The sequence below is a fragment of the Bos grunniens genome, chromosome 21, assembly GCF_055505025.1.
Source record: "Bos grunniens cultivar Pamir isolate PY7600 chromosome 21, Bosgru_T2T1.0, whole genome shotgun sequence".
NCBI lineage: Eukaryota > Metazoa > Chordata > Mammalia > Artiodactyla > Bovidae > Bos > Bos grunniens.
This window is the reverse complement of record NC_141185.1, coordinates 50716266-50737860: the sequence shown is the minus strand read 5'-3', so window position 1 is coordinate 50737860 and position 21595 is coordinate 50716266.

Sequence of the window (21595 nt, the reverse complement as noted above, 5' to 3'; positions counted from 1 at the left end):
GTGTAGAATCAGTGTTGTTTCTTCCCTAAGGGTTTGGAAGCTGCAGGGTTTTAATTTCACAAGGAAATCCAGATTTCCTGCTACTTAAGAAACCTCAGGGGATCTGGTGTCACTGGGCTGTGTTCCCTTGGGGTTGGGGGAGTAGCTGGGGGTGAGATCGGCTATGGCCTCTTTACTCTTTTCCATTTATACCTTTGTGTAGTTTTCTATATTTCTCGTATTCTCCTGTATAATCGACATAAACAGGGCTATGATCATCTCACATGTGCCTATTTCCCCCTCTTTGGTATGGCCAGGCTTCCTGCTTGCTCACACAAGCATCCACCCCTTCATCCAGGGAGCATCTGTGTTCTCAACATCTAGTACAGCCTTCAACACATGTCACAAGCTCTGAAACTGTATTTAGACATGTGTTTGCATACATGCACACATGCCTGTAGGGAGTATCTTCCTTATTTTCTGATTTGTAAACATAAGACCGTGCCATGCACACGGCATCTTGCTTTTCCACCACCCCCAGCAGGTGCAGCTGGTCTTCTCCAGGGGCCCTAGTCCTCTCCATCCCCTTTACTTACTTCCTTCCCTCCTGGCTCCTGTGGGCGTTTGGACTGACCCCCCTTCTCTAGATCAGTGGACCCTCCCCTGTGAGTCTCAGACACTGGGGGACACAGGATATGACAAGGGGTCCTGGGATCCCTGTGACCACCATACTCTAGAGCAGGAAGTTGGCAAGCTTTTCTGGAAACTTTAAAAAAATATGACAAATAATATATTTTTCATTTCTGGAAATTCATTTTGTTCTACTAGGGCTACTGCAGCCAATTACCACAAGCCTGATGGCTTAAAACAACAGAAACGGATTCTCTCACAGTTCTGGAGGTCAGCGTTTTGAAACATGGTGTCAGCAGGGCTGCTCTGTCTCTGATGCCTCAGGGGAGGGTCCCTCCTTGTCTCTTTTAGCTTCTGGAGGCGCCTTGGCCCGTAGCTGTGTTCCTGAACTCAGGCTTGTCTACTCAGTCCTCAAGAAGCCAAACACTGAGAGATGAGTGTCGGGCTTTGTCTGGGACAAGGTACCGCTCCTCTGCTGTGAACACAATCATCACCCACATCTGTGCATCAGCCCATGTTGGGCGGAGGGTTAGAAAAAATACCAGTGAACGTTTCCACCATTTTTTGTGGATCAACTTGAAGGATGGTTTTTTCCAGTTTAGCAGGTCTAACAGTCACAGACTTTTCTTCTGCACTGAAACCTCCTGCAGGGAATTGTCTTAGTGGAAATCCACCGCCACTGCCTGCCCCCGCCACCCCGCCCCACGCCATAAGGGATGCACTCTGGCCAAACTGAGTGACCTGTCAGGTCTTAAAGGGAGAGACTACTTCAGAACCCCTTTCTTCTTCAAGCTGTGCCCCGCAAACACACTAGAACCCCTCCTCTTCCGGAGACTGGAACTGGGGGAGGGGCAGCGGGGTGGCGCAGACCAGGACAGCCCCTGCCTGGGGCATTATAGGAACCACAAAGCTGGGGCTGGATCAGTTCCCTAAGAAGCTGACCCCTCTTCTCCCTCCCTTGCCTGCAGACTCCTCTGTGAACATGGCAGGCTTTTCACAGTTTCGTTTCCTTATTGCCTTTAATATAGTGCCCTTGTTGGAAGAATCCTAATTAGGGAGTAACAGGAAGACCTGCACATGGAGTTCCTTCCCACTTCCGGATCTTGAAAAAAGAGCTCTAACTGCAAAGTACTGGAATAATTTAGAGATCCATACAGGGACCAACACTCTTCCCAACTGAAAACATACATGGGCAAGGTTGTATTGAAAGTAGAAAACCATTTTTTTCTTGATTACAGGGTCATACCTCCAGTTTTGCTCATCTGCCAGGATGCGTGCCAGTGGACTTGTAGAAGGAATGGATGTAAGTCCCCTCCCCCCACTTCACTGGCTCTCCCAGAACAGATTTAAAACAAACAAGCAATTCCTCCTTGGGAAAAGAGTGGTACAGAGTCACAAACAAGCCATTTCCCACTTCTGCAGTGTCCAACTGGCCCCAGAGTTTCAAAGAGCAAAGAATACATCCAAACAGGTGGGAAGGGAGCTCCTGGGACCCACACCCCTCTACTCCCTCAGTCAAGAGCTCGGTGCTCCTTCAGAGGCCAGTTTCCTTCTCTTAACAGAAAGAGAAAACACCCTGTGAGCAAGACATGGGGAGGGTCAGGGCTAGTTCCTGAAACGAGCAAGTTCGGCAGCTGCTGGGAAAGACCTATATAGATCTTCCTGGGAATAGCTGGCACTCCACCCTATCTTCCCAGTGGCACTCTGCTCCTTGCTCTAGGAAGAAAGGGAGGGTCTGGAGACTTGGGGACCTGACTCCTGCCTGGACTCTCAACATTGTCCCCCAAGTCAGGCCCAGCTGCTTGTCACTGAAGAAGCCAATACAGAGCGCTAAGTCTTGGGTTTAAGAAAAGTAGCTTATCTTAAGGAAGCCGGCAAGAAGGTGTTTTACTGCCCAGAAGAATCAACTCCCAGAACGGCAAGGCTCAGCCGGGATTTATACAAGGAGGGAAGCAGGAAAGAGCTGCAGGCTGCATGCTGGGGGTGCGCTGTGCTTCTAGTTTGGGGACTTCACATTAACCCTTGGGCCACCTTGCTGGATTGAGAAGGTGAGTGTGGTCCTTACTTTGTTCAGATTAGCACATTAGTTCTAGTGGTCAGTGGTTGTATATTTTCTAGAGAAAAAAGAATTGAGGCAGAAACAGAGCTTAACTGGCCAAGCAAAACTGAAACTAGAAAACATCACACTCTGTTGAAGTATTCATAAGTCTTTGGTTGAGAAACAAGCAAGGTTACAAACGGGTGCCGCTGATCTGCCTGACCACCAGATCACCATGTGCCCATCCTCAGGCCTGGGCACCAAGCCCATTGTGGGCTTTTTCCTCCACTTTGGGCAGCTGGTCTCCACCTGTGTGCCCTTCTCGCTGGGGGCCAGTGAGGATACTCTGAAACGGGACGTAATTAACTGGTGCATGTTCATCTGGTGCGTCTGCTTCACCATGACCCTCAGCATCTTCATAGGGGAGTTTTGTGGGCTCCGGTCCCGCCTCCCCTTCTCCTGGGATGCCTTTCTCCGCACCCACGCCTTTTACTTCTCCATCCCCTGCTTCTCATTGACCATCATCTTTGGTGCAACCTACATCAAGTTCTTGCCTCCAGGCTCCGCCCAAAACAGGGTCATCACTGCCACTGCATTCGCCTTCGTGGCTGCTGTACTCTATGACATTGAAGTGTTCTGCATCATATCCAGCCTGGAGGCACGGTCTGGTTCAAGCCAGCCTTCCCAGGCCTGCTCAGGAGGCCAGAGAACTATGCTGACTGGCTCATCATCACGTTCATCAGCAGCCCCCACCAGTGTCTGCATCAGCCAGCCTACGTTCATGGTTGTGTACTTCATATGCTTCCTCCTGGAAGGAGCTGTGAACTTCATAGTGAAGGGGTTTGATCGAGTCAAAGACAAAAAGCTCTGTTCCCTACCTGTATCCTGTCTGAACTGAAGGTGCTCTCTGTGTTCCTCTGCCCTAGTGCTCTGGTCCTCTGTCAGCTCCACCAGTTCAACAAGAAGCTGGATGGGCAGCCCCAGTGGTCCAGTGATGTGAGCTGCAGCAACAGATGCACCTGCTCAGTGTGTGGCTGGGACCAGTGGCTGGCTGTGGCCGTCCTATCCAGCTGCTGCTTGTGTGGCTGACACTGAGTACCTGGCCTGTGAGGCTATTGTAGGGACTAAGACTGCACTTTCTAAATGAGAGGTGTTCTTTATAGAGCTCTGACATCCTCTGATGCCCTCATCCTGGCCCCCCTCTCCATCCTCACATCCTTCCCCATGCATCTCACTGTCTTTCTGGTCCTTCCCGCCTTCTGCTCTGTCTTTGTCCTGTTTTGTGTTTGCTCACATTCTATTTTGCCTCTTTCTCTTGCTGCCCTCATCTAATCTACACTTTCTGCTTTTTTCCCCTTTTCTGGTCATCCTTGGCTTTCCCATCTCCTGTGTCCTGACCACCTCTCCCCATTTTCCTTCTTCTGATCCATCAGGACCTGAGACCCCTTCCTTCTCTGCCCACTGCCTCCTAAGCTGCTGACTCCACATCATACAACCCTCTGTGCAGCTGTTCACAGCCTGGGCCTCTGGAGGGGCCTCGTTGCCAAGCAAGTCTGTGCCACTGACGGTGCCTTATTTGGTGCGTTTGTGTGTGTTGGAAGGAGGTTGGGGTTGGGGTTGAGTACCAAGGGATATGGCCCACTTTTTCCCAGAGGATGGGGTATACTGTCCACCACTCCTTTATGTTAAACAAACGTCTGTGCAGGTCAGTAATTTCCAGTGGGAGGAGTCTTGAAGCAGAGACCCTGGTCCCTAGGCCCAAACTGGTGATGGGCCCCATCTGACATTGGCTCCAGAATTTTTCCAAGCTTACTGAAAACCCACTGCCAGCAGAGGCCATCTTAAAGGAAGCAAAGGCTGAATGCCTCCCCATCCCAACTACTCTCTGGGGAATCAAAGTCGGACCTGGTGAATGAACCCCAGAGTCTTGAAGACACCTGGCTGCAGAGTTGGTGAGGGGCAGCGATGTAGCCTCCTGCCTCAAAGATCAAAACAGCAGGTTCTGCCTCTGAAGGGAGAAGGACATCGCCATTGCCAGCATTAAAGGTGATGTTAGCCTGGGTGTCATATTTTTCTTAATTTTTATTGTCTCAAGGGCAAAAATTGCTGGTTGACTCTATTTTTGCATGGAAAGTTTCTTTTCAAAACTTTGTTGATGGGTGGTGTTGGATGGGTGGGTATTGCTGATGCCACAGTCGAGGAAACTGTGTTGCTTGAGTTTGTGCTGCACAAACATGTGTTTCTATGTGTCAGTTGTTTTCTCATGCTGCCTCCTGCTTCTCCAGGACCCACACATAGTATGATTTAAATAAATGTAAATATACTTGGATTTCTTAATATTCTGAAATTTCTGGATACCATCAACCCTGCTATCAATCATAGATGAAGCCTTGCCCTTTCTCCTACAACTGTAATGCTCTTTTTTAACCTCAATACAAAGATAAAAGAAAAAACCCACAACCTTGACATACACTAATTGCCCCAAATTTTCTCAGAGCTCGGAAGGATGGAGCAGATGTTTATTCTCATGAAAGCCCCCATCTCCGGGAGCCCTTCCCAATGTCTCCCCACTCGCACCTTCCCTGGGCCCTGGGGGCATGGCCCAGCCCAAGACAACTAGCAGTTGTGTCCCCAGCACTAGACTTTCTGTCCCCTTAGCTCTTAAAGGACCAGACCCCGGAGAACTGTATTTAAAGGTGTGTGCCTGCGTGCATGCCCAGCGCGTGTTTGCCTGTGTATGTGCCTGTATGTCTGTGCTCACACGTATATTGGGACCAGCAGCCTTTATAAAAACTGGTGGCCAGGAAGCCACCATTATTGTGTTTAGTCTCCTTTCTCAGCCACAAACCCCAGAGCCCAGCATCCTGGAGTCACCAGGGCTGGAGGAGTCAGGCATCAGAGCTGTGGTGGGCAGGGGAGGGGGTGGGACAAGGGAAGGCCCCCCCTGCTGCCCTTCGCTCCTGTACTGGGATGAAGCATGAGTTCTTCACCCGGGGGCAGGTTGGGTGGATGGGGAGGGCTCCAGGACGTGGTTCCCGTGGCAGGCAAATCTTAAGAAGCAATCAAATAGAATTCATATTTTAAGGCAAGACAAGAAAAATTTAAACAAAATTCATCTCTTCCTTTTTTGACCTCCTCCCTGGAGCATCCCCGGGAATAGGGGAGCCTGGTGGGCTGCCGTCTATAGGGTCACAGAGTCGGACATGACTGAAACGACTTAGCAGCAGCAGCAGCAGCAGCTGCCCTGAAGAGTGCAGTGTGCATCTGCAGTACGTGTTAACCAGATCTTCCGAAGGGCAGAAATACCTGACCCAATATAAAGATCCATTTTTGTTCTTCTAACCCAGGCCTTGTGACTTTACATGACACTCCTCCCTATGACCTTATTAATGTCACTCGCCATATTACTCGTAGTCTAGCACTTTACAAGAGTGTTGTTTCTCGCATTAACAAATGTGTCATTGAGCCTCTGATAAACACGGTGATGACCAGGTGACCTTACATACAGTTTTATAAGATCCATGACTCGAAATATGGGAAGAAGCAACAGGAGGGAACCATTTCTGAGAGCCTGACAGACAAGTGAGACAATTGTTCCAGAGGAGTTTGGCTACTGTTACCAGAACTAGAAGAAGAATTGCACACCCAGTGGCCCATCAATGGAATCCTCCCCTGACCTGGGAAAATTCCTCCCAAACCTTGATTGGAATTAAGATGGAAACAAATAGATTGTGTGATAAAGAATGTTGCCCACCACTGAGGTCTTCCAAAATCAAGTCACTGGCTGCTGCAATTCACTGACCTGCAATCCACTCTGGAAAGAAGTCGTGAAAAATGTCAGGATTGCACTTTGTACTCTGAGAAAACTGGCAGAACCTGCCCTCACATACTTGGATATTTCAGGAGACTTTTCTATGAAGTCAGTTTCCTGCATATGTCCATGCTTAGGAAGCTCTAAAAGCATGAACCATGATATCTGTTCTTCCTGAGTGAAGCAACCTTCTACCAAGGCGTGGGCTGGTTTCATGTCCTTCCCCAAGTAACACAAACACTGACCTCCAGCCCTGATCTCCTCAAAACAGCTCTTGGAGCTTCTTGAGAGACTGTCTCCCCAGTTAAACTTCTCAGGTTGGTTCCAATAAAATTTCCAATTCTTTCTTAGGTTCTCTGACTATTGGCTAATATATTATCCACAAAAGCAAGTACGCGTTGACCTCCACAAGTCTCAGTGCAGGAACCTCAGATTCTTATATTTTTCTAAACCAAATTGAACACAACCCTGGGACCTCACTTCCCAGGAGGATGGAAATGTCTCTGTGCTTCAGGAAAAGAATTGTCTGGGGTGGGCTCACCTGAGGGGCTCGCTGTCCAAGCCTCATGGTTCATGGGATGGCTGCTCAATTCCTCCTGTTGAGAAATTGGGAAAAGATTTCCAAATCAGGAAAGAAGTACATCAAGGTTGTATACTGTCACCGTGCTAATTTAACTTTATTGCAGAGTAGATCATGCGAAATGCTGGGCTGGATGACACACAAGCTAGAATCAAGATTGCTGGGAGAAATATAAATAACCTCAGATATGCAGATGACAACACCCTTATGGCCAAAAGTGAAGAAGATCCTGGTAGGGAGGAGCCAAGATGGCGGAGGAGTAGGATGGGGAGAACACTTTCTCCCCCACAAATTCATCAAAAGAGCATTTAAAAGCCGAGTAAATTCCACAAAACAACTTCTGAATGCCGGCAGAGGACATCAGGCACCCAGAAAAGCAACCCAAGTCTTCAAAAGGAGGTAGGAAAAAATATAAAAGACAAAAAAAGAGACAAAAGAGGGAGGGATGGAGTTCCGTCCCGGGAAGGGAGTCTTAAAAAGAGAGAAGTTTCCAACCATCAGGAAACCTTCTCACTGCTGAATCTGTGCCAAGCTTTGGAAGCACAGAGGGCAACATAACAGGGAGAAAAAATAAATAAACAATAAAAACTCTCAGATTGCGTGCCCTACAATAACTCCCCCAGCGGAGAAGCAGCGCAGATGCCTGCACACGCCATTAGCATCGGGGGCTGGGCAGGGAGGCGCGGCATGGGCTGCATCGCTTAGAGTAAGGATCTGGCCTGAATACCCTGAGCGCTATCTGAGCGAAATAATCTGGGCTAGCAAACCAGACTGTGGGATATCTATCACGCGAAAAGCCAGCCCTAACCTAAGACACCACCAACCCACGCACGGAACAAAGGACTGAACAGAGATAGCCGGCTGCAGACCTTCCCCCTCTGGTGACATGCAGCCAGAGCCAGAAGCGGGCAATTGCAGCCCCAGAGAGACATTATCTATAAAACTGTAAGCAGGCTTCTTTGCTAACTAAAACTTCTTGGGGGTCTGGACGGTCAACATCTCCCTGAGAAGGTGCGCCGGTTGTACACCTAGATAACCCAGCGTCGGGGAGGCGATAAGTTGCAGCAATGGCGCTCGCTAAACATCTCATCACCTGAGCTGCTCGGACCTGGGAAGGGCACAAAACGCAGGCCCAACCGAGTCTGTGCCTCTGAGGACTACCCAAGTGCCTGGACCTGAGTGGCTTGGACCTGGGAGGTGCAGGCAGCCCAGGGCTGGCCACGGATGGTTCCCAGTGGAGCAACCTAAAGCCTGAGCAGTGTGGGCAGGGAGGCTACATGCACCGTGAGTGGGGGCAGACCCAGTGTGGCTGAGGCACTGGGAGCACACGCCAGTGTTACTTGTTTGCAGCATCCCTCCCTCCCTCCCCACAGTGCGACTGAACAAGTGAGCCTAAAAAGAAAAAAAAAAAGTGTCCTCCACCATCCCCTTTGTGTCAGGGCGGAAACCAGACACTGAAGAGTCCAGCAAACAGAAGAAGCTATAACAGAGGGAACCGCCTTGGAAGCTACAGGCAATAGATTAAAACCCTGTGGTTACTACCGACTACATAGGAAGGGGCCTATAGGTCTTGAGAAATAAAAGTCGGACCAAGGAACTAGCCAAAAATGAGCTGAACCCACAATACTCACAACAAAACCAGAGAAACGTCTTCGATATATTTTTACTATTTTTATGATCATTCATTCATTCTTTTTTTAAAATTCAGAAAAAAAATTTTAAGTCCTCTATTATTCCTTTAATTTTCACTTTTATAACCTATTACTTTGCAAAAAAAAAAGACCCTATTTTTTTTTCTTCAGCAAACTTCATATATATATATTTATAATTTTTTGACCTTGTTTTTTTTTTTTTCTTCTTTTCTTTAACATTGTAGTTTTGAAATTCCAAACTCTACTCTAGATTTTTAATTTTAGCTTTTTGGTATTTGTTATTAATTTTGTACCTATAGTTTTTTTATAATTTCTGTGACTTTTTTTTCTCTCTGTTTATTTCTCTTCTTCTTTTATATAACATTGTATATCTGAAATTCCAAACTCTACTCTAGATTTTTAATTTATCCTCTTGATATTTGATATCAATTTTGTACCTGTATTTTCTTTATAATTTTTGTGACATTGTTTGTTTTTGTTTGTTTGTTTGTTTTTTCTCTTTCTTTTTCTTCTTCTTTTTTTTTAACATTGTATTTTTGAAATGCCAAACTCTACTCTAGATTTTTAACTTTTGCTTTTTGGTATTAGTTATCAATTTTGTACCTATATTTTCTTTATAGTTTTTGCGACCTTGTTTGTTTTTGTTTGTTCGTTTTTTCTCTCTTTCTTTTCCTTCTTCTTTTCTTTAACATCGTATTTTTAAAATTCCAAACTCTGCTCTAGATTTTTAATTTTTGCTTTTATGTATTTGTTACCAATTTTGTACCTTTAAGAACCCAATCTTCAGTACCCATTTTTCACTAGGGAACGAGATTACTGGCTTTACTGCTCTCTCCCGCTTTGGACTCTCCTCTTTCTCCACCAGGTCACCTGTGTCTCCTCCCTAACCCCTCTCTACTCTACCCAACTGACTGGGGACTGATTACTGGCTGGATCTGTCTCCCTCCTTTTCATTCCCCCCTTTTATCCTTCTGGCCACCTCTGTTTCCTTCCTCCATCTTCTCTTCCCTGTATAACTCCGTGAACATCTCTGAGTGGTCCAGTTGTGGAGTGCACATAAGGAAGTGATTATTGGCTAGCCCACTTTCTCCATTATTGACCCCATCTCATCTCATTCGGGTCACCTCTAACTCCCTCCTCCCTCTTCTCTTCTCCATGTAACGCTGTGAACCTCTCTGGGTGACCCTCATGGTAGAGAAACTTTTCATCTTTAACATAGATGTTTTATCAATGGTGCTCTATAGAAGGAGAAGTTTTGAAACTACTGTAAAAATAAGACCAATAACTGGAAGCAGGGGGCTTAAATCTAAACCCTGACTCCAGGGAACTCCTGACTCCAAGGAACATTAATTGACAGGAGTTCATCAAACGCCTCCATACCGACACTGAAACCAAGCACCACACAAGGGCCAACAAGTTCCAGGGCAAGACATAACAAGCAAATTCTCCAGCAACACAGGAACACAGCCCTGAGCTTCAAGATACAGGCTGCCCAAAGTCACCCCAAAACCATAGACATCTCATAACTCATTACTGGACACTTCATTGCACTCCAGAGAGAAGAAATCCAGCTCCACCCACCAGAACACCAACACAAGCTTCCCTAACCAGGAAACCTTGACAAGCCACCTGTATAAACCCACACACAGCGAGGAAACGCCACAATAAAGAGAACTCCACAAACTGCCAGAATACAGAAAGGACACCCCAAAATCAGCAATTTAAACAAGATGAAGAGACAGAGGAATACCCAGCAGATAAAGGAACAGGATAAATGCCCACCAAACCAAACAAAAGAAGAAGAGATAGGGAATCTACCTGATAAAGAATTCCGAATACTGATAGTGAAACTGATCCAAAATCTTGAAATCAAAATGGAATCACAGATAAATATCCTGGAGACAAGGATTGAGAAGATGCAAGAAAGGTTTAACAGGGACCTAGAAGAAATAAAAGAGAGTCAATATATAATGAATAATGCAATAAATGAAATTAAAAACACTATGGAGGCAACAAATAATAGAATAACAGAGGCAGAAGATAGGATTAGTGAATTAGAAGATAGAATGGTAGAAATAAATGAATCAGAGAGGAAAAAAGAAAAATGAATTAAAAGAAATGAGGACAATCTCAGAGACCTCCAGGACAGTATTAAACGCTACAACATTCGAATCATAGGGGTTCCAGAAGAAGAAGACAAAAACAAAGACCATGAGAAAATACTTGAGGAGATAATAGTTGAAAACTTCCCTAAAATGGGGAAGGAAATAATCACCCAAGTCCAGGAAACCCAGAGGGTCCCAAACAGGATAAACCCAAGGCGAAACACCCCAAGACACATATTAATCAAATTAACAAAGATCAAACACAAAGAACAAATATTAAAAGCAGCAAGGGAAAAACAACAAATAACACACAAGGGAATTCCCATAAGGGTAACAGCTGATCTTTCAATAGAAACTGTTCAAGCCATGAGGGAATGGCAAGACATACTTAAAGTGATGAAAGAAAATAACCTACAGCCCAGATTATTGTACTCAGCAAGGATCTCATTCAAATATGAAGGAGAAATCAAAAGCTTTACAGACAAGCAAAAGCTGAGAGAATTCAGCACCACCAAACCAGCTCTCCAACAAATACCAAAGGATATTCTCGAGACAGTAAACACAAAAAGGGTGTATAAATTCGAAACCAAAACAATAAAGTAAATGGCAACGGGATCATACTTATCAATAATTACCTTAAACGTAAATGGGTTGAATGCCCCAACCAAAAGACAAAGACTGGCTGAATGGATACAAAAACAAGACCCCTACATGTGTTATCTACAAGAGACCCACCTCAAAACAGGGGACACATACAGACTGAAAGTGAAGGGCTGGAAAAAGATTTTCCATGCAAATCGGGACCAAAAGAAAGCAGGAGTAGCAATACACATATCAGATAAAATAGACTTCAAAACAAAGGCTGTGAAAAGAGACAAAGATGGTCACTACATAATGATCAAAGGATCAATCAAAGAAGAAGATATAACAATTATAAATATATATGCACCCAACACGGGAGCACCATAGTATGTAAGACAAATGCTAACAAGTATGAAAGGAGAAATTAACAATAACATAATAATAGTGGGAGATTTTAATACCCCACTCACACCTATGGATAGATCAACTAAACAGAAAATTAACAAGGAAACACAAACTTTAAATGATACAATAGACCAGTTAGACCTAATTGATATCTAAAGGACATTTCATCCCAAAACAATGAATTTCACCTTTTTCTCAAGCGCACACAGAACCTTCTCCAGGATAGATCATATCCTGGGCCATAAATCTAGCCTTGGTAAATTCAAAAAAATTGAAATCATTCCAAGCATCTTTTCTGACCACAATGCAGTAAGATTAGATCTCAGTTACAGGAGAAAAACTGTTAAAAATTCCAACATATGGAGGCTGAACAACACGCTGCTGAATAACCAACAAATCACAGAAGAATTCAAAAAAGAAATCAAAATTTGCATAGAAACGAATGAAAATGAAAACACAACAACCCAAAACCTGTGGGACACTGTAAAAGCAGTCCTGAGGGGAAAGTTCATAGCAATACAGGCATACCTCAAGAAACAAGAAAAAAGTCAAATAAATAACCTAACTCTACACCTAAAGCAACTAGAAAAGGAAGAAATGAAGAACCCCAGGGTTAAAAATTAGGGCAGAAATAAATGCAAAAGAAACAAAAGAGACCATAGCAAAAATCAACAAAGCCAAAAGCTGGTTCTTTGAAAGGATAAATAAAACTGACCAACCATTAGCCAGACTCATCAAGAAACAAAGGGAGAAAAATCAAATCAATAAAATTAGAAATGAAAATGGAGCGATCACAACAGACAACACAGAAATACAAAGAATCATAAGAAACTACTATCAGCAATTATATGCCAATAAAATGGACAACGTGGAAGAAATGGACAAATTCTTAGAAAAGTACAACTTTCGAAAACTGGACCAGGAAGAAATAGAAAATCTTAACGGACCCATCACAAGCACAGAAATTGAAACTGTAATCAGAAATCTTCCAGCAAACAAAAGCCCAGGTCCAGACGGCTTCACAGCTGAATTCTACCAAAAATTTAGAGAAGAGCTAACACCTATCCTATTCAAACTCTTCCAGAAAATTTCAGAGGAAGGTAAACCTCCAAACTCATTCTATGAGGCCACCATCACCCTAATACCAAAACCTGACAAAGATCCCACAAAAAAAGAAAACTACAGGCCAATATCACTGATGAACATAGATGCAAAAATCCTTAACAAAATTCTAGCAATCAGAATCCAACAACACATTAAAAAGATCATACACCATGACCAAGTGGGCTTTATCCCAGGGATGTAAGGATTCTTCAATATCCACAAATCAGTCAATGTAATACACCATATTAACAAGTTGAAAAATAAAAACCATATAATTATCTCAATAGATGCAGAGAAAGCCTTTGAGAAAATTCAACATCCATTTATGATAAAAACTCTCCAGAAAGCAAGAATAGAAGGAACATACCTCAACATAATAAAAGCTATATATGACAAATCCACTGCTGCTAAGTCACTTCAGTTGTGTCCGACTCTGTGCGACCACATAGACAGCAGTCCGCCAGGCTTCCCCGTTCGTGGGATTCTCCAGGCAAAAACACTGGAGTGGGTTGCCATTTCCTTCTCCAATGCATAAAAGTGAAAAGTGAAAGTGAAATCACTTAGTCGTGTCCGACTCCAGCGACCCCATGGACTGCAGCCTACTAGGCTCCTCCATTCATGGGATATTCTAGGCAAAAGTACTGGAGTGGGACAAACCCACAGCAAACATTATCCTCAATGGTGAAAAATTGAAAGCATTTCCTCTAAAGTCAGGAACAAGACAAGGGTGCCCACTTTCACCATTACTATTCAACATAGTTTTGGAAGTTTTGGCCACAGCAATCAGAGCAGAAAAAGAAATAAAAGGAATCCAATTTGGAAAAGAAGTAAAACTCTCACTGTTTGCAGATGACATGATCCTCTACATAGAAAACCCTAAAGACTCCACCAGAACATTACTAGAACTAATCAATGATTATAGTAAAGTTGCAGGATATAAAATCAACACACAGAAATCCCTTGCATTCCTATACACTAATAATGAGAAAACAGAAAGAGAAATTAAGGAAACAATTCCATTCACCATTGCAACAGAAAGAATAAAATACTTAGGAATATATCTACCTAAAGAAACTAAAGACCTATCTATAGAAAACTATAAAACACTGGTGAAAGAAATCAAAGAGGACACTAATAGATGGAGAAATATACTATGTTCATGGATTGGAAGAATCAATATAGTGAAAATGAGTATACTACCCAAAGCAATTTATAGATTCAATGCAATCCCTATCAAGCTACCAACGGTATTCTTCACAGAGCTAGAACAAATAATTTCACAATTTGTATGGAAACACAAAAAACCTTGAATAGCCAAAGCTATCTTGAGAAAGAAGAATGAAACTGGAGGAATAAACCTACCTGACTTCAGGCTCTACTATAAAGCCACAGTCATCAAGACAGTATGGTACTGGCACAAAGACAGAAATATAGATCAATGGAACAAAATAGAAAGCCCAGAGATAAATCCATGCACATATGGACACCTTATCTTTGACAAAGGAGGCAAGAATATACAATGGAGAAAAGACAAACTCTTTAACAAGTGGTGCTGGGAAAACTGGTCAACCACTTGTAAAAGAATGAAACTAGAGCACTTTCTAACACCATACACAAAAGTAAACTCAAAATGGATTAAAGATTTAAATGTAAGACCGGAAACTATAAAACTCCTAGAGGAGAACATAGGCAAAACACTCTCCGACATACATCACAGTAGGCTCCTCTATGACCCACCTCCCAGAATATTGGAAATAAAAGCAAAAATAAACAAATGGGACCTAATTAAACTTAAAAGCTTCTGCACAACAAAGGAAACTATAAGCAAGGTGAAAAGACAGCCTTCAGAATGGGAGAAAATAATAGCAAATGAAGCAACTGACAAACAACTAATCTCAAAAATATACAAGCAACTTCTACAGCTCAATTCCAGAAACATAAATGACCCAATCAAAAAATGGGCCAAAGAACTAAATAGACATTTCTCCAAAGAAGACCTACAGATGGCTAACAAACACATGAAAAGATGCTCAACATCACTCATTTTCAGAGAAATGCAAATCAAAACCACAATGAGGTACCATTTCACGCCAGTCAGAATGGCTGTGATCCAAAAGTCTACAAGCAATAAATGCTGGAGCGGGTGTGGAGAAAAGGGAACCCTCTTAGACTGTTGGTGGGCATGCAAACTAGTACAGCCACTATGAAGAATAGTGTGGAGATTCCTTAAAAAACTGGAAATAGAACTGCCTTATGATCCAGCAATGGGCATACACTGCTGGGCATACACACTGAGGAAACCAGAATTGAAAGAGACACATGTACCCCAATGTTCATTGCAGCACTGTTTATAATAGTCAGGACATGGAAGCAATCTAGATGTCCATCAGCAGATGAATGGATAAGAAAGCAATGGTACATATACACAATGGAGTATTACTCAGCCATTAAAAAGAATACATTTGAATCAGTTCTAATGAGGTAGATGAAACAGGAGCCTATTATACAGAGTGAAGTAAGCCAGAAAGAAAAACACCAATACAGTATACTAACGCATATATATAGAATTTAGAAAGATGCTAACAATAACCCTGTATACAAGACAGCAAAAGAGACACTGATGTATAGAACAGTCTTTTGGACTCTGTGGGAGAGGGAGAGGGTGGGATGATTTGGGACAATGGCATAGAAATATGTGTAATATTATGTATGAAACGAGTCGCCAGTCCAGGTTTGATGCACAATACTGGATGCTTGGGGCTGGTGCACTGGGACGACCCAGAGGGATGGTATGGGGAGGGAGGACGGAGGAGGGTTCAGGATAGGGAACACATGTATACCTGTGACAGATTCATTTTGATATATGGCAAAACCAATACAATATTGTAAAGTTAAATAAAATAAAATTAAAAAAAAAACAACAAGGCTTTTCCTGATGATTGACAGCAGGGGCTGTTGGAAACAAAAAGATCTAGAAAAAAATTTTAATTATCTACTTATTTTACCTGATTCCAGAAAATCAGGAAGCAGCAGCAGAAAGCAACAGGTACACAGAAACACACACACGTGTCACCTCACACTCAAACAAGGCAATTCCCTTGATAATGGAAGCAGCAACAACCACTCCCACCCCCAACCCCCAAACCACCTGCCCAAGAAATTTTAAAAAGAAACTTTCTCTTTAAGAACAAGTCACCCAATAATTTTTGGCATCCTGACCAGAAGATACAAAAACAAAGAAAAAAAAAATCCCAGGCTAACATCACCTTAAGGCTGCAGTGGCCATGCTCTTCTCCCTGCAGAGGCAGGACCTGCACTGAGGCAGGAGGGCCACATCGCTGCCCCTCATCAACACTGCAGACAGGTGTTTGCAAGTCCCTGGGGTTCTTCACCAGCTCCTTTTTTGATTCTCCAGAGATTGGTTGGGGGTGGAACTTATCCCAAATTCCTTTAAGATGCCCTCTAGGCAGCCAGTGTGAGGCTGAGCATCTGTGGGGTCCAGGGATCCAAAATCTCTGCTTCAGGACTCTTGCCCATTGGGAATCAGTGACCTCCAGAATTTTTTTTTTTTTTTTACTTAAAGGGAAGGTGCACTATACACTCCCTTCTATTGGGAGAAAGGAGGCCTGATGCCTAGCTACCTACTCTCACTCCTTCTCGTCCTCATCCAATCCAATGGGTTTAAGATTCCACTCAGTTGACAAATCCGCCTGTGCACCAAGTGTCTGCCCAGCAGTTTTCTAGACACTGGACAGAGAGCAGAGAAGATAACCAGTAGTTCCCCCCCTCATGGAGCTTATCCTCTAGGACACAAGATGGAAAATCTGAGAACTAATGTGTAATATCAGGTCATTTCAGTTCAGTTCAGTCGCTCAGTCGTGTCCAACTCTTTGCGGAGAACTATGCTGACTGGATTATCATCGCAGCATGACAGGCTTCTCTGTCCATCACCAACTCCTGGAGTTCACTCAGACTCAAGTCCATCGAGTCAGGGATGCCATCCACCCACCTCATCCTCTATGAGCCCCTTCTCCTCCTGCCCCCAATCCCTCCCAGCATCAGAGTCTTTTCCAATGAGTCAACTCTTCGCATGAGGTGGCCATAGTACTTGAGTTTCAGCTTTAGCATCATTCATTCCAAAGAAATTCCAGGCTGATCTCCTTCAGAATGGAATATCAGGTCAGTGGGTGATAAATACTATGATAAAGGGAAAACAGGTGAAAAAGAGAGTTATTGGAATGCAGGGATGGGCAAGGCTGCTATTTTAGGTGGTTGGAGGTCAGGCCACTCTATGGATGTGACCCACCCCTCACCAAGAGATTCTGATTCTTTGGAGCTGAGTGAAGTGAATTGGCAGTATGATGATAACTCCCCAATTCTGGCCTCCAGAGCTGATCTCTACAGAGACCCTGAGTCATATGCAACTGCCTCCGGATCACTCCCTCTGGATGTCTCAAGACTCCTCACACTCACCATGTCTGGTCCCATCTCCTGAATCCCCCTAATGCCAACACACACAGATCCTTCCTTGTCTTTCCCATCTCAGTTGATGGCACCACCTTCACAGATGCGCTTCACAAAATACTGTGAATCCACACCACACACACACACACACATACACACACACTCTTCCTCCTCTCTAGAGCATCCACTTGATCTTGGTCCAGATCCATCCAGCCTTCTCACCTGTGCTCCCCTCATAAGCTTCTCACTGCTTCCTCTATTTCCATTCTTTGCCTCAAAGTCAGCTTGGGCTGAAGTCAAACTAAGTTACTTTAACCGCTTTTCTTTGCTCCCTCAAACCGCACAATGTCACCTCCAAAGCCCTGTAGGTTCGCACCCCTTTCTACCTCTCCAGCTTCATTGCCTCCCTCCCTCCAGTCACGGAGAATTACTTCCAGTTCCTCTTGGTCTACTCAGGGCCTTTCCTGCTACATGTCTACACATACCCAAACCCTGAATGGAGACCAGAACTCAGCCTGGAACATAGTAGTCTTGTGTTCTGTCAACGTCACTCTGAGCCTCTGTTTCCTCATCCAGAAAATGGAGATAATAGCACCAGTTTTTAAAAATTTATTTATTTTTTATTAAAGGATAATTGCTTTACAGACAGCACCAGTTTTTAAAGGAGAAGATTCTTGATTGCATCCTGCAGAAAACACCTCTAGCAACTTAGGCAGAGAACGACTGTACTAGAAGGCTGCTAGAGAAGTATTAGGGAGAGACGGGCCTGAGAGCAGGCTTAGACCAGGAAGGAGGGGTGCTGGGCAGCTGGGGCACAGGCAAGGGCAGCTGCTCCAGACACCACGGCCCCTGGCAGCAGACTCTGGATGCTACTCAGACCCCAGCAATAGGAATCCGATCTGACCTGGTGTCTGTGTATCACCTGCTCCTTAGGTGTGTCCAGACTTCACATGGTGGCAGGTCAAATATATACCTGACCTTTTGAGTTTCTTATTGAGGGTGAGGCCCAGTTTCTCATCAAGATTCACACAATGGGGACATCCTCAAATATGAGGTGGGGGGAAGTTCAGGTTCTCAATTGTTCTTCTCCCTGGAGATGTTCATCATACAAGGCAGTGGGAAAGTTGGGAGAATTAAAAGAGAAAACAAAGGAATCACTGATTCTCAAATATTTCCCCTAAAGGCAGAAGGGATGGAATGTATCCCGGTCAGGAGGTCCAGGCAGGAAGGAGCCTGAGGTTGTAAGCTCGTGTTACTACTTATTCAATAAACTCCTGCAACATACCAGGCCTTCTTCTCAGCACTGGGAAAACTTCAGTGAACAAAGGACAAGACACCTCTGCTTTGTGGATCTATATTCTAGAGTTTATCTTTGAAGCCTCGTGTTTTCCATGAAAGTAAACGTGGGATATTGCATTCCTTTTTATGCTGCTGCTGCTAAGTCGCTTCAGTCGTGTCCGACTCTGTGCGACCCAATGGACGGCAGCCCACCAGGCTCCCTCGTCCCTGGGATTCTCCAGGCAAGAACACTGGGGTGAGTTGCCATTTCCTTCTCCAATGCGAGAAAGTGAAAAGTGAAAGTGAAGTCGCTCAGTTGTGTTAGACTCTTCACGACCCCATGGACTGCAGCCTACCAGGCTCCTCTGTCCATGGGATTTTCCAGGCAAGTGTACTGGAGTGGGGTGCCAGTAACACCCCATAATAGTATACTCTTAACATATCAGACTTGTTTCAATACAAAGTAACAACTTCCTACTAATGGGCTGGTGGCTGAGCCATCCTATTTGCTTGAAGAGACAGAAAACCATGTCTTTATGTACCTATATTTAAGCACATTCTGGTTGACACATGAACAAAGCTGAATCTGAGTTTGTGTGATGGGGAGTAGAAAACTGGGGAGCCAAGGCCCTGTGGGAGAGGGTCAGAGGGTCAGAGAGATGATGGAGGGTTCTGGGATCCTGCCAGCCTCTGACAAGGTCCAGGAACAGACTGTTCAGGAAGTGTTTCCTGCCTGATGTAGCAGAAAGAACAGCAAGCTTTCTTTTAAGGGTTTTGCATGAGCACTAGCAATAGGAGTGTTAGTAGGGGCAGTGGTCTGGGCTGATGGGCAGCTGGCCCCAGCTCAGCATGGACTTGGACCACTGCGACCACCAGGTGGCCCGAGGATGGTATGCTGCTGGCAGCATTGGGCAGCCAGGGCCCAGGGGTGGGGGGGGGGGGCGGCTACAGCTGGGACCAGGGGCGTGCCTTCCTTTGGCTGTAGTGCTGACAGGGTGTCATTGGCCCTAAGGCTTGTCAGGGTCAATGTAGAAGGGGAGGAGGCCTGAGGGAACCCCCACCCCATGAGCAGTCTGGTGGCCCAGGTGGGTGGTTTGGGGGAACTTTGTTCTCTGAGGAAGCTCACCCTCATTCCAGGCATAGCACTGGAGGGTATTATGGAAACAGATACTGGTTGGAGTGGGGGGTGAGGGGATGGGCTTGAACTAAGCTCCCCCACCCCACCACTTCTGCATCCCTGGTCAGAAGCAGACCCAGAGAACAGCAAGTGGACAAACCCTCACCAGCCCAGCCTGGCTTCAGAAGAGACCTCGATGACAGCTCACAGGTTCTGTCAGCTGAGAAACGGGCCCTGAGGACTTGGGCTGCAGCGGGGCTGCTGTGGACACAACAGTTACAAGAGGTCGTATGTGTCGTGCTCACTGCAGGTCGAGCTCTGCTGTGGATTCATTTGTTCCTCCCAGCAGCCCCTGAACTATGTTCTCAGTCCCCATTTTCACAGGCACAGAGAGGTCAACCGATCATGATTACAGAGGTTTAGGTGTCAGAGCTGGGATTTGAACCCAGTCATGTGGGTTTAGGACCTTAAAATCTGCTTGGATTTGCTTTGTACCTTAGACCGAAAGGGACAGAGTGGCCAATATGTTTTTCAGCACCAACAGACTGACTCGGTGACATCACCTCCATTTCATTCATCTTCAGGAATATTATTATTGTCATCCCCATTGTACAGATGATGATTCTGAGGCTCAGAGACTGTGTTATGTTTTTTGCTCAAGTTCACACAGGTACTCCCTGTCAGAGCCCAGATTTGAATATAGGTCTGTCTCCCTGTAAAGTTCAGCAAGTAATAAGCGAAAAAAAAAAAAAAAGGGTTAATCGCTCAGTCATGTTTGACTCTTTGTGACCCCATGAACTGTAGCCTCCACAGGCTCCCTCTGTCCATGGAATTGTCCAGGCAAGAATACTAGAGTGGGAAGCCGTTTCCTTTTCCAGAAGATCTTCCCAACCCAGGGATAAAACATGAGTCTCCTGCATTGCAGGCAGATTCTTTACCATCTGAGCCACCAAAGAAACCCCAGGAGGTAACAGAACCTCAGTAAATGCTGAGCCCCTTCCCTCTTCTCTGGGTCCAGGATTCATCTCCTGGCTCCCGTGTGTCCTGGTCTGGCTCTAGTGCCCCACCCAGAGGTTCCTGTGGCTGAGTTCCCATCCCAGCCAGACCACTTCCTGTTGGCAAGCCAGCCAGAACATGAGAGAGGGTCCAGACCCTAGAGAGGGACTGATTGGAGCCTGGCCTGAATCTCCTCGTTCCATCAGTCTTCCTACAGAGACATTTCCAACAGAGACAGCCACACAGACAAGGGTCACATGGATTGGCACTCGATGCCAGGCTTCCGGGTCGGTGCCTGAGGCCGCCCGAGAGCAGTGTCCCTTCTCTCTCCACTCAAAGGTGGACTTTGGAAGGTTTACTCTGTGATTTTTTCCAAGAAGCTGGCCAGAGAATGGAAACATCTGTGCCCCGGGCTGTGTTCTGGATGCGGCTCAGGACACAGTCTGGGGGGCGTCAGCTGGAGTCACCCTGCCTGGGGGAGGCTCTGGCTGAGGAGGGAGCCTCTGGCCGCTGCCCCGGGAGATAGGGAGCTCAGGCCAGGCAGGGAGCAAGGGAAGGACCTGAGGTTTGGGCACCGGGGGGCTTCTCCATCACCTGTGTGTGCTAAAGGGCTTGTGGAGGTCCTAGGCACTCAGCAAGGGGTATTGGGGACCACAGCTCCCCCTCCCCAGACCCCTGGACCCAAGGTGCCTCCCTTCTGTCTGCTTTGGAGACAGGCCTGTGCGCGCATCTCTCAGCTCCTCCTGCAGCCTGTCCGTTTCGGCAGCAGGGAGCATGGAGACCGTCTGCCAACTGTCTGTCCCCTGACTCTTCTTCTCCAGTTGGTATATTTTTCAAATGTAAAATTTATTTTT